Here is a 13,798-nt window from a genome sequence, read left to right as displayed (position 1 = left end):
TTCAGTATTCTGAGCAGCTCTACAAGTTGCAAGGAAGGTGCTACAATAAATTAATAAAAGTGTTTCCTTACCTGGGAGTTTTCTTATATCAATGAAGTCATAAGTCTGGTTCTTATCTCCTACCCAGTATTTATCAAATAGAAATTGGAAAATAGCAATGATGGAAACTGCTTCATGGAAAGTAATTATTCTCTTCAACATCTGAGGGAACTTTGGCCTGAGGACAAATTTTGCATATTTATTTTTGAGGATGGTTTTTTCTTTAAGTTATTATTTTTAATGTCTTCCATAAAATCCTGCTCCGAAGCCTGATCATGGCATTGACATGACTTTGGATTCTAAAAGGCTATATAAGTGAGGAGTTCATTCTGGAGGCATCCTCTTCACTGCTAGGAATCAAGAATCTTGACTGCTCATGGACAGTCTATTGTTCTAAACAAGGCTGACTCTGATGTTCAAGTTTAGAGAGGCTCATCCCCAGAACTTTGTCCGTTACATATACTATAACATAAAAAAAAATAGGATTTCCCTTAATGGAAGGAATGAATACTCCTGCCAACAGAATCACCTCTCCTTGAACTATTTAAAAATATGAAATGCATTTCACAAGGGGAAGATATTTAAAGATTTTTAACATGAAGTCCAATACATATGTTGTATGATCTTTTAAAGTAGGCCAGTTAATCTGTTATATTAATGAATAACATTTTGATAGGTTGTTGCCAAGCATTCAATTTGGGTTTTGAATTTTTCATACTATAGAAAAGTAATAATTTCTACATTTTCAAGCATATTACAATCTTGAATTATTTTAAGCACATTGTTCTTAATAATAGCTAAATATTATTCAGTCATTTTTCAATCATGTCCAACTCTTCATGATCTCCTTTGGGGTTTTCTTGTTAAAGACAATGGAGTGGCTGCCATTTCCTTATCTAGCTAATTTTACAGATGTAGAAACAGAGGCAGACAGGGTTAAGTGACTTGGCCAAGGTCTCATAGATAGTGAGTGTTTACAGCCATATTTGAATTCAGGAAAATGATTCTTCCTCTCTCCAGATCTGTCACTCTATCCACTGTGACCACCTAGGTGCTCATAGTTACATGAGTTTTATGCTTATTCTATATATTGACCATGGAAATAAATCTACTTTGTATTTACTAGAAAATTCTGTGATTTTAATTCTGGAGTGAAAGGAAGAGGAGAAATGTGTGTGCAAGGAAGCTTCTGTTCATACCTATTTGGAAAAAGTCGAGAGAATCTATGTTTATTTCAAGTATACCCCTATGCCTGTTCAAAGAGTATAATGCAAGAATTACCCTAATGGCAGCATTCCCTCTAACATTTTCTCAACTCTGGATCTATGGTCTTATGAGAAAGGATATATGGCCTTGGGTTATATAGTCCATTCCTCCTCTACTTGACCCAAGATCATATATCCTTTTTCATAGGATCAAACACTTAAGGGCTGGGAGGAAGAAAGAAACTGAAATCCAAACATGTTTCAAGGCTTTGCCAAGGTCATTTAGAGAGTAAATGGCAGTCTTTCTGGATCAGCCTAATTGTGGTGCCTTTCCTCTTATCCATCATTCATATAGTTTGCATTTTCATAATTATCTATATATTGTGTTTGCCATTAGACTGTGAGCTTCTTGACAACAGAGAACATGTAAAAACAGTTTTTAACATTAAAAATTTTTTTGAATCTCACATTTTCTCCCACATTCCCTACCCCCCAAGAGGGTAAGCAATATGATATAGATTTTACATGTATAATCATAAAAATCTTTCCCCATAGAAATCCTTTTGTGGAAGGATACTTAAAAAATAAGAATGGAATTTTAAAAGTTTGTTTTGGCATGAAGTCAGACTCCATTAGCTCTTTCTCTGGCATTTTTATTATGAGTCCTTTGGGATTGTATTAGATTATTGTCTTGCTGGACAACAAGAATTTTTTTTCAATTTTCTTTTTTATCCCTGGCAATTCCTGGCATATAACTGAATCTTAATAATTATTTGCTGACTTGTTTTGAACATCTAAAAAGTTTCAAAAGAATGCCAATAGTAACAAAAAAATGTAATACATAGTGAGGGAGCTCTTCTTCCTGATTTTGCTTAGATAAATATAATAAAGCTTGTCCTATATGATGTTGGATTTGAGATTGATATTTTTATTAGTGTGGAAATTCTCTACAATGTTACAGACCTAGTTGTAAGATCATACAATTTAGATCTGGATGACAACTTTGAGATCATCTGCTCTAGCCTTTTTATTGTACAGATTAAGAAATTGAGACCCAGAGAGGTTAAATGATTGTCCAGGGTCACTTCAATTGTTTTGAGTTATCATGGCTGGAAAAAAAATTTTTTTTAAACCTTTCACTTATTAGAAAACTCATGGTGATGAGTCATCCTGTACTTCTCCAATCTGGCCCACAATCAATAGACTTACTTGAGTCTTTGCTGAGATAGCATCATTTTCAAGAATCCATAGTCAGCTCCATGACATGAAGAGGGATCAAAGTAAGTCTGGGTTTAACCCATTCTACAAAATCAATTAATAAGCACTTCCTACTGTGTGCTTGACACAATGCTAAGGGTAGAAATACTGAAGTGAAGCGTTCACAGCCCACAAGCAGGAGGGAAAGACAGCACCTACAAAGGAATGCTGTCCATTGTTCTAAAGCTAAGTGGGTTAACTTGCTGGGAAGGACCTGCCCTGAGCTCTGGATGTTTCTGTCCTGAGGGGCATTTATTGTTCCTGGTAGAGCAAAGGGGAACAGCAAATAGGGAAAAGCTAGCTACAACTGCAGTACAGCCAGCATACATACTGGCAATATCTAGGATCATAAGTGACTTACCAAGCAAGGTTATATTTTATTCTGTGATTTTCATGGTGCAATTTGGTTATTATTCTAGTACTGGAGATAAACTGCTACCTTAGGAGAATGGGGATTCTCTCCATGGATGTATATTGCAATCTAGAAACAGTTCCTCCATGAAACCTCCACAGAGATCTCACTCAATCAATAATATGCCAGAAACTCTACTCAGTGAGAAGCATACATGTGTGCATCCATGTATTTATACAGACGTACACTAGTGCATAGAAGATACGTGCATGTGTGGTTGTGTGTACATACATGTAGATATGAATATTCTATTGAGTGCTTATCATGTGCCAGTCACTGTGCTAAGTGCTGGCATTGCAAACACAAGCAAAACAGCCCCTTCCCTCAAGGAATTTGTATTCCAATGGCATAAAATAATATATAAAGCAGTGGATAAAGGGAGAGGAGAACAATAAGATATATGGTATGTGAATATGTTGATAGAGTTGTAAATAATATGAAAACCTGGGAAAGATAAGGAAAAACTCATACATCAAGAAAAAAGATACAAAGAATAAAATAACTCCTACTCTTAATTTCTATTCTAACAAGAAAGACATGTGCATATGTGAATATGTAGAGCCTAGAAGGAAAACAAATAAATACAAATATATATGAAGTAGTTAAATGCAATGTAAATTGGCATGGAAGGCACTAATAGTTTGGAGGAATATTAAAGGCTTCCACTAGAAGATGGTACTTGAGGTAAGTCTTTTTTTTTTTTTTAACCTTCCCTTCTGTCTTAAAATTGATACTAAGTATCATTCTAAGACAGAAGACCTATGAGGGATAGACAATTGGGCTTAAGTGACTTGATCAGGGTCACACATCTAATAAGTATCTGAGGTCAAATTTGAACCCAGGTCCTCCCAACTCCAGGCCTGGAGGACTATTCACTGTGCTACCTAGCTGTTCCTTAATCCACGTCTTAATGGATGATGGGGACTCCGAGGTAAAGATAAGCAGGGAGACTATTTTCAGTGCACTGGAAATCTTTCTCAAGATGTTCAAGGATCAGTTTACACTGAACACCTAAGATGTCCATATATTATCCCTTGTTCTCTCTGAACCAGGGAGAAGCTTAGGCTCATTTAAAAAAAGAACTGTGAAATTTCCATTCCTTCTTCCTGTTCAGTTTTGAGTTTAAGATTATCTACTTGCAGCTCCTGTTCAGTTATAGATATTACACACATAAATACACAATGCACACATGCACACACAATGTACACAATGAGTTTTTCATCCAGCTGGAGATCAAAAAGTAAAAATAGGGACGCGTTTTCCATCCACATATTTTTTTTCAATAAGAACTGTTTGACTAACCTGTTTTAAATGATGCACAGTGATGAGGCTTAATGATATCATCCAAAAAACATTCCCTTTTCTATTTGGGCCCTGGGTGTTATTTTGTTGACAGAATCAACCATCTTTAGTGAACATACAACTCTTTCTTTTATATACTATATATGCTAGATATCAATAACCAGAGGGTCTTTGAACAGAATTGTCTCTGCTCTTGTATTTGTCCAGGAATCTTGTACATTCAAAACATTTGCATGAGAGATTGATGCCTTGTTAGTGGAGAATCCTTAAAGCCATGTCTTATCTAGTATGCCATACATCTTTTTAATCAACAAATAAATAGCATAGTGGGATCTTGTATTTTCTGTCCCTTTGCATCATTTATATAAATGTAAATATATAGACCCTTGTGGAAGACTGTTTACAAAAGCCTAGTTGTTTCCAGATCACTTTTTTTTATCAAGAATATCTGCAAAATGAACTCTAAGCAATAAAGATTGTAAAAAGATTAGAAAAAAAGTCAGTTGTTAGTAATACCCCCAAAGCCATCTAGAGGATATCAACATGATATTTTTCCATTCTTTAAATATCTCTCTTTCACTGAGAGATTTTCTAAATAAATACATTAATCCATCAGGATTGTGTCACCTTCATCATGGAGGATTGGTTATTTATGATGGTTGTCACTGCAAAATTGTATTAGTCAGTGCAACCATATGTGGGATGTATCCAAAAAATAAACATACAATTAAATTAACTGAGGGGTGATCCATGTTGAAAATAACAGTAAAAGCATGTAACAACATACATTTAAGATACTCATTCCTTTATTCATCTTTTATTTAAGCACATGTACAAACTTATCACAATTCTCACTGAATCTTAATTGAAACTATCCTATTTCATGTTCAGTCTATGAATACTATAGTTGTCTTTCAAATAAATTGTTTTAAAATTCACTCCTAATATTGTCTCTTCACATTTATTACATGCATATTCTTTTTCTTACCAGAATTTCAACTATATTTAGCTTGATGCTAAGAATTAACTAATTTATTTAGAATTTGAATTTTATCACACATTGACAGTATACAATCTGATATGGTTAAATTACAGATTATACTATTTGAGAATGCTATATGGACTAGGAAATTAGGGTGCTTATCATTTAAGAGTAAATTCAAATTCATCTCACATTGTTATTCATTAGAATGGTAGTTTCCCCAATTTTCTCTGTTATGTTGGTATCAATATTTTATTATCTATTTAAAGGAAAGCAAGTCACCTCTCCCAAGTAAATGCCAATTCATCTCCTTTTTAAATTTAAATGCAAATTCTTTGTACCTTTTACCTTTACATAGAGATAGCAAGTCAAAGCAGAATTTAGTTATGTTATGCATTGCTTAACAAAAGTCTTCAAAGCTTAAATTATTTTTATCACTATTGTCAAAAAACTTATTCTTAATATCAATGAATCCATATTGTAGCTTTATTTTGGCATTGTATTTCAATATTACTGTGAATTGCTTCATTTTTATAGCTCTTCAGGAGATTTTTTTTCTTACTGAGTAGGAGTTATTCCAGTTGTTGTGAAATGCTAGGTATTCTTCATGAAGTAGGTTTCATTTAAGAAAGAATGAAAGCACTTGTTAAATATACTACATATTGAGGAAGCTGGGTAATATAGCAAATTGATCAATGGAACTTGAATTCTAAAGATCTTCAGTTCAATTCTTGCCTCAGACACGTACTAACAGGCTGACCCTGGACAAGTCACAACCCCATTTGCCTCAGTTCCTCATCTGTAAAATACAAATGACAAACCACTCCAGTATCTTTGCCAAGAAAACTCGAATGGGTTCATGAAGAGACAGAAGCAATTGAAAATGAATGAACAATAACAACTGCTTAAATTTACCTAGCACTTTAGAAAAGTGATTTTCTCCTGTCAATATTATTACTTTGGCTGAGAAATGAAGGGAATTCCCCAAAGATGCATTATTACTGTCAAAAGAACAGAGACTTCGCACTCAGACTTTCTGACTATTCTTTCCTTTGCATCACGTTGATTCTCTTTTGTAGTATCAAGCCATTAAAATTGCATATGTATGATAAATAGAAAATTCTTTTTTGGATGTGTGGAATAAACCATGGGTTTATGAGTTAAAGTTTAGTGATAATAAACTCAAGAAAGCATTGTTCTCCTGGAATTTTCTCCAACAGCAAAAGTGTTTCTAATCTCCATCAATATGAATGTGGTGAAGTGGAAAGAGCACTAGTTTGGAATGCAGAATCCCTGGATTCTGACCTTGACCAATTACTTAATTGCTCTAGGATTAATTTAAACTGGAAAATTGAACCAATTGATCTCTGTGGTCTCCTTTGTATCTAACATTGTTTTCTGTTATGTGAATCCAAGTTCACATGTTCCCTAAAATGCAACTCTTGTGTCCTAGGGCCACCTATGAATGTTCTAATAGCCCAGTGTTTCTTGCTTGCTTGTAGTAAGAACTTCTTTCCATTGCAAGCCATACTGTTTTCCCTGATGAATCTCCTTCTATTGCCGCCACTATCTCTCCAGAGCTGTCTAACATGCCAGAATGGGAATGTGAAAGAAACATCATGATGGATGTGGAAAAGCAAACTTTTAACAAGATATAGCTTGATGGGGGGAGGGGGGAGGAGCTCATTGATGTTCAATTCTTCTCTTTGTGATCTAGTTGTTATCATTAAAGCAGGGCGTACATAGGGTTAAGCTATTTCCCTTCTCAAAATGTATTAAACACATGGGGTTCCTGGATTGCCAAGTGCTTAATACTCTTTCATTTAACTTAAGCGCAGAAATAGCATCTCCCTAATAAAGCTATTTTTATAGCATCCACACCTGCAGCTGGTGGTGCTATTCCTTTTCATATTTAGGTCTTTTTTTTCCCAACCCAGATTTAAAAATGAATTGAGAATTTTTAGTCTATAATCACATTGATGAGCAAAAATTTGTAGCTGTGGTATAAAATATATTGCAAGATAGTCTATTGAAGAATTATAGATATAAAATTAGGCACTAAAATAATCTAATGAGTTTCAGAAATATAGTGATATAAAAAGGAGCTTGAGTTGTAGTTTAGCATGCTATTAATGTCTAGCAGAAATTGGATCTCCCTTCCATAATTTTTTAGACAGGACATATCTGTGCTATTGGATCATTCATATATTTTAGGGGGGGTTCCTACATGAGTAATCATTCAACTAAGAAACAGTAAAATGACAAAGTTAGCTTTTGGGGAAAAAACATAAAAGAATCATTTAGAATACTGAGCGACTCTTTATTGTTTATATATATAATTAATCAATATAATTTGATTACATTTTAATTTTCTAAAGATCGTTATATTTCCAGGTCAAAAATTGCCAGAGGATTGAATACATTCTTAAAAATATTCCCCACAATAACTATTAGTCAAAAAAAAATAAAAATAAAAAAACCTAAGCAAGCTCAGACTAATGATGTAATGGTTCTTCTTTAGCCACTAGAGGGAGCTTTTATTTTGTACAAAGGTACACTGGAGAACTATTATTAAAAATTTACATGGGGAAAAATGAGTTGTGAACATTGGTTGTCATTAACTAATTGTAAAATTTCAAAATAATCTTGTTTCTGGGTAACTTTCCCCCTTTTCAACCTTTTAAAATGGTTTTATCTGACTTTAGCTAGAACTTTATTCCTAGAATATTTGTGAAAATGTATATGTTAAAATGGATTTATTGAGTGATAACCAAATATTTAGTATTGGGAAGAAAATATCTCATATCCTCCTACTGAAGGATGTTTTCCTGCAAATGACAGTTGTTGAAATAGTCATCTTTTTCCCAACTAGTCTTCAAATGATTATTATTCTTGGTAAATAAAGTATCTATTAATTAGTCAGTTATATCTATAACATCTTGTATTTTTTTTCTTTAAGATACTTGTTATCACTTTGGGGGAAATTACTGTGCATATGGAAGCAGTGACTAACGCTTACCTAATTTATCCTCCCTCTTCTCTTCTCTTTTGTGAAGCTCACAGAGAATGATTCTGTGAGAATGACCAGGCATTCCTCAGTTTCATGCTATTTCCCACAATGAGATCAGTATTTTATCATAAATGTTAGGCTTCTGCCTTGCCTTCCTTCAGCCTTGATGCAGAGGACTATACATCCTAACTACTGAGAAGGAAAGATGCATGTGCTCAATAGCTACAGCTACTAGACTTCTTTTGCAATGATCATATAAACAACTGGATATGCAACTCTTACATACCCACATGAATCACAGGCAAACTTTGTAATGGAAAAACTAAAGTTTGGTGCCCCTGGATTCAGAGTATCTTTGCAGTGCATTTTTTTCAGTGTGCCACATAGGCCAATTGTCTATCTGTCATTGCAGTAGTCATTTTGCAAGATTTATGGGTGTGATGAACTCGGATTTGGACAGGGGGAAATAACACTCACACATGAAAAGATTCATCTTCATCTGAGTGTTTCCTTCTCCAGGATGCTATTCCCAATTTGTCCTTCTCTTAAACCAACAGGAAGCCCTGTGGGGATTGACCAGTTCAGAGTTCTCATTTTGTGGATAAGAATCTAGGAATAATACTCATCAATCATCCTATTTATATTGGTATCAACAAAAACATCCTTAAATATCCTTAAAGACCTCTAGTGACAGGTACGAAACGTATATATATCTTTCAGTGAAATGTGATACAGATCAAATCTGTTTGAAATCTGTGTGTGTGTTTGGAAACTGGGGTCAACAGTTAAGGGTCATGATTGGGGCTTAGCTATTTGTATATTTGTGGCCATACTTCTTCAGTCCTCATTATCTATGCAAAGGCCAACCAGTCTCCTAGGTTCTAGATATAATTAAGAAGTAGGATACATTTGAAAAGCAAAATTGAATCAAACCAAATTCTACAAATTAAATGAATTTTTCTGTGCTGATTGAGGACATCAAAACCTAGCTTAAGAATTGATTGAAAAAAACACACAATCAATGTAAGAAGAGAGAATCTGTCTTGGTCAAGTTTTAGTTATCTTACCTCTTCATTCATTCCTGAGGAATAATTTGATAGCATTTGTTTAAATTAGGACCAGTGAGACAGAAAGGGAATTATAGTTCATATCTCTTGGAAATTTGCCATAGATATTTCCATGGATAGTCCATATGTATTTTAAGATGTAAGAAATTACCCATTCTCGCAAAGAAATTAGCAAATTAAGATTTATTGATATTAAAACTAAGTATATTGTGATACAGAGTTGTCTATGCATTGGCCACCTAGATTCTTTTTTGTCCGAATTTGGGGGAACATGGCATATCAAAACAGAGAATTGGAAGACCTATGGTCAAATCATGTTTCTGACTCTAATGAGCTATGTGGTTTAGTTTCTTCTTCCAAGAAAATGGGGATATGTGTATTACTTTCCTTAGCATATTTTTATAAGACTCAAATGGGATAATATGAGCAAAGTACTTTATAAATTTTAAAGCACTATAGATATGTTTTAGTAGTTGCTATTACCTAAGATGGGCCACAGTGTTCATGAGACCTTTCAAAGCAGAATTTTTTTAGTTCATAACCATAAACTAGGAAATATGCTAAGTAATGGGACTAGAAAGAAAACTCAGTCCTTGCTCTCAAAGAGTTTCTTCCATTGGAAGGAAAAGAAGCAAATAAAAGGAAATACAAGATAATCAGAGAGAAGAGAGGAGAGATCTGGACAGATTTCTTGTAGAAAGTGTCAGTGAGCTAAGAATTAAAGGGATTACCAGAGGTGGTAGGGAGGAAGAAGAGCGTTTCAGATGTGGGAGCAGCCTCTACAAAAGCATATTGCAGGGAGGGGTAGAGAAAGGACCGTTAAGTACAGAAAATAGTGAATTGACCACTTTGGCTTGATCATGATGTAGAAGAGGAGTACTGTTGCATAAGTCTGGAAAGGTAGGTTGGAAACACAATGAAATGGAGCCACTAAAACTCTGTGTACAATGAAGTGATGTGGTAAGATCCCCCAGCATGGTAACCCTAAACATGTGGCTTCTGCTCTCAAAAATACAAAAGGAGCTGAAATTGTTTGCAAATGGACTAATTTAAGACAATCAGACCCCAGAAATGTTGAAAGGAGGTAGGAAAGGAAAGAGAAGTCTATAGAAGGGAGATCTATCTCTTTGGATATATATGTAAATCTATATTTTTACCTTATATATAGGTATATAGATATATATAACTAAATATAGACATATATTCATATCTATATGTATATTCCTACATATATGTGTGTATCTATGTAGATAGAGAGCTAGGGCAGCCAGGAGGCACAGTAAATAGAGCTGTGGACTTGGAATCAAGAAGACACATCTTCATAAGTTCAAATCCTACTTCAGACACTTACTTGCTATGTGACCATAAATAAGTCATTTAACACTGTTCACTTCAGTTTCCTCATCTGTACAGTGGGCTGGAGAAGGATAAAGCAAATTGCTCTAGTATCTTTGCCAAGAAAACTCCAAATGGGATCATGAAGTGCCAGACATGACTGAAATACAACAAAAAGATACCTATCTGCATCTATCCATAGTTGTAGATATGTATATGTTTGTGTAGTTAGATATAGATAGATGGAAATTAGATATAACGTGTGTGTAATCAAAAATAATAATGATGATTATAGAAAGCCATTCACATGATGGTTAGTGAAATTCCTTTGTTACTCAATGGTTATAATATAGATTCTTCACTCTGGCTGATTCTATTTAGTGTTCATTGGGACCTAATCTTATCATGCTGCCTCAACTACAAAACAGAGAGTGTTTATAAGAATTTTTGCTTCTGTTTTATTTTTGTTTTTGTTTTTTATTAACCACGAAAGGTCAAAGGGAAAACAGGGGAGGTTATCCTTCAGTCATAAATTACAAAATGATCTTGATTCTTGAGGCAGCCCTGAAAAGATGCAATATTTCTTTTTTTCCAATGATGCCCAGAAATGCTTGAGATTCCTATATTTATTATGATAGAAAAATATCCTCCAGTCATTTTCTAGATGTGACAGATTCTGGATACCAAGTCACATGCAACCCCAAAATAGAATCATATATTTAGAGCTAGAAAGACCTCAGAGGTCATCTATTCCAATTTCTTTGTTTTACAAGTGAGAAACCAAAGCCCTAGGGGGTTAGATAACTTATTTAGATTCACAAAGTGTGTAACAAAGTTAGGATTTGAAGCTAGGTTGTCTCCATCTGAGGACTCAGTTATATAGCAGTTGGTAAATGATTTAGAACTAATGTACTTGGAATTTGTTTTGACAAAAAATACAAATTAATTTGAAAATTCACTCCATGATCAACAATGCCAAATAGTATTTCATTTGTCCTGGCCTCATCTAATCTTCTGAAAAACATCATTTCCCATGACAGTAGCACATATGATGTTGTTCATGTGTTCTAACATGTAACTCCAATTCTGTTTTTTGTTTATTTTTTATATTATGGTTGGTGAAATATTTCTATTTAAGTCTGCTAAAGTCAAATAGAGCTTTGGGGGTTTGTCAGTTGATTAACACTGGAAAAATTTCTAGAGGGTCCTTGTGTGTTCTCTGTAGCCTGTCTCAACATAAAGAATAAATTATCCCCTGTAGCTCCAAACACTTTGCAGATCTTGTCTCCTTTGCCCTTTTTTGAAAAAATTCAATGGAAGAAATCATGACTTTCAATTTTTAAATGCAGAAATCATAGCATGGAGAGAATAAAAGTCTCATGCAGTGAGACATCAGTGATCCTAGGAATGAAACCAAGGTCTTTTTTTAACATTGTAGCATGACTGTTGTCCTTCGTACTCAAAAATATCACTCATGATGTCTTTTGATTTGCACATAAATTGAATTTAAGTGAGGCACAGTTGCACAGAGTCATTGGCCTCACTCTCTCTTCTAGTCATCAAAGTCCAGTGGCAAGACAAAAGTCAAGACAACATTGTAGCCTAGTTACTGCACTATATGACTCTCAGCCATCAAAGGGCTTCTTTATCTATTTAATGAATTTTCTGGACCCCTTATTTTCTTTCCATTATTTTCTGGCTGTCTATTTTTCTTCTTTTTAAAGGCTACTCATTGGTGCCTCTAAAATGAGCAGGGCTAAGAAAAGGAGGTAAAAGTTATATCAATCAATTTTGCTTTATTATAGATCTGAGAAAAAGAATGATAACTTAATAGCTACAGTAGTTTTATTATTCATTGTATGCATATTATCTCCGTTCCAATCCCTGCTCTATTATATACATCCTTGTTGCCTTGGGCAAATCACTTAACCTTTCTGAGTCTGTTTCATCATCTAGAGATATAGTTGGGAAAACATGGTTTTGGAATAGAGTTAATTATCTTTATGCTCCTAAGTCACTTGGCATTTTAATCTTCACTTTGACTTGAGCATAACATGGTAGAGAGAATAGATATTTGGCCTCTTGAGGAGGGAAGAATGGAAGTTATATCCCACCTTAGTCACTAAAAGTCTGACTCTGGGTCAGTCACTTAACCTCTCTATTCTCAATAGCCTCCAAAAGCCCCTTTTAATTATAAATCTATGATCCTATCATACTATGACTTGTGTATTTTTTTAAAAATGTAATTCAGTCCAAATGTATGGTATGCATATATATGTGTGTGTATTTATATGTATACAGGCATAAATATACACATGTATCGCACACCTGATATTGTTCATGTGTAGTAACATGTAACCCCAAATCTATTTATTGGGATCAGGGGTTTTGTGCTGGGTTAAATATTTCTATTTTGATTTTTGCATGCTATAGGGCTCTCTGCAGGCTGTCTCAACATAAAGAATAAATTATATCCTGGAGTTTCAAACACTTTTGCACATCTTATATTCATTAAGACAACACACGTGTATGTGCATATATATTTACATATGTCAGTCTGGGATTATAAAAACAAAAAAAGGAAAATAGTTTCTGCCTTCTCAAGGTGCTTACATTCTTCTGGAATTTTGCTCCATGGAAATATTAGCTACAATCATGAAAGTGTTTTCTGTTTATATATCATTGGGGAAAGAAATGGAGTCAAATTTTATGGCAATGTTATTTTTAGAAATTAATGTTTATATTGCAGGTGAGGCAACTAGGAACTAAGGTGGATAGTAGGGCAGAGGTAAACTCCCAAAATTGGATCCAGTGGTCTACTGAATGTAAACTGTAACTGAATGCCCTAAAACCTACTAAGACCTACTTTTCAAAAGTATGATGAGAGCAGACTTTGCCATAGACTAGTTCACCAAGGACAGGTATTACTGATTCATATGACACAAAATGGTGGCTAGAGTGAGTGAAAAGCTAAGAAAAAGAAACTTTATCACCCATAGGAATGAGGTACTTATGCATGGCCTTGAATACTCCACTGTATATAGGGTACTATTTCATACTTACATAGGGATGGAGATAATATTTTCCTTGTTAATATTTTTAGATATCTTCTAGATAATCTATGATAGAAAAATAAAATGGGCTAGATGAAGGAAAAGAATAACAAACAGACAGTCAGAGTGCTCCATT

General features: G+C 34.3%; 1 protein-coding gene and 1 non-coding gene across 3 annotated transcripts in view; both read left to right on the top strand.

The window, feature by feature from the left end:
- HS3ST5 (heparan sulfate-glucosamine 3-sulfotransferase 5) overlaps positions 1-13,798 on the top strand; it is a 302,402-nt gene that overhangs the window by 41,943 nt on the left and 246,661 nt on the right. The gene's annotated exons all lie outside the window — the stretch shown is intronic.
- Positions 1,379-1,446, top strand: MIR12330 (microRNA mir-12330). Its single transcript, NR_162868.1, has one exon. It is a non-coding gene; the product is annotated as a microRNA mir-12330 (primary transcript).

Source organism: Monodelphis domestica, chromosome 2, assembly GCF_027887165.1.
Source record: "Monodelphis domestica isolate mMonDom1 chromosome 2, mMonDom1.pri, whole genome shotgun sequence".
Lineage (NCBI taxonomy): Eukaryota > Metazoa > Chordata > Mammalia > Didelphimorphia > Didelphidae > Monodelphis > Monodelphis domestica.
This window is presented reverse-complemented; position numbering and strand designations above follow the sequence as displayed.